The sequence below is a fragment of the Octopus sinensis genome, linkage group LG8 (assembly GCF_006345805.1).
Source record: "Octopus sinensis linkage group LG8, ASM634580v1, whole genome shotgun sequence".
In the NCBI taxonomy this organism is placed as follows: Eukaryota; Metazoa; Mollusca; class Cephalopoda; order Octopoda; family Octopodidae; genus Octopus; species Octopus sinensis.
The window spans coordinates 99,518,654-99,519,453 of record NC_043004.1 but is presented as its reverse complement, the minus strand read 5'-3'; positions in this window follow the sequence as shown (position 1 = coordinate 99,519,453).

Here is an 800-nt window from a genome sequence, read left to right as displayed (position 1 = left end):
TAACAAAACAGGCAAAGGAATATCTAAGTGAATTCCAAATAAACAAATTCCAGAATTATACTTACGAGAAACAAGCACATAAAAAGTTAAGTGTATGAAAACTTTTGCTAAAAGAGATACTTTAGATATTCTTATTGATAAATGGCAAGAAAAACCTCTCAATGTCAAATAGCCAAAGAGAGCTAATAGTGCCGATGTTGACAAAGCCCTTATCCATCAATGGTTAGTGGTTTCTGGCTTGAAATCAGAAACAGAAGTGTTTATCATAGCAACCCAAGATCAATGCCTACCTACAATGAGATACTAGACCAACATATTAAAGAACGGCAGTAGTTCAACATGTCCTGTATGTCAACAACAAAATGAAACCATTGATCATGTTGTCTCCATGTGCAATCTTCTTGCGCCTACTGAGCATCTCAACAGGCATGATAGAACAGCACAATATATTCACTGGGTAATTTGCAAAGACCTGGACCTGCCACATGATAAAAAACTGGTGGGAACACAAACCACCTCTAGTGCGTGAAAATGATCATATCACACTCCTCTGGAACTTCACCATTCAAACTAACAGAGAGATAGATACAAATAGGCCAGACATCATATTGAAAGACTTCAGACAAAGAACATGCCTCCTCACTGATATGACTGCCCCAATCGGAATAAATGTATCTGTCAAGACCTACCAAAAACTGAGCAAGTATAAAGATCTTGAACCTCAAGACTAAAACAGTACCTATTGCCGTAAGTTCTCTTGGAACGATAGCAAAACGGACTGATTGCTCCTTAGCTCAGAT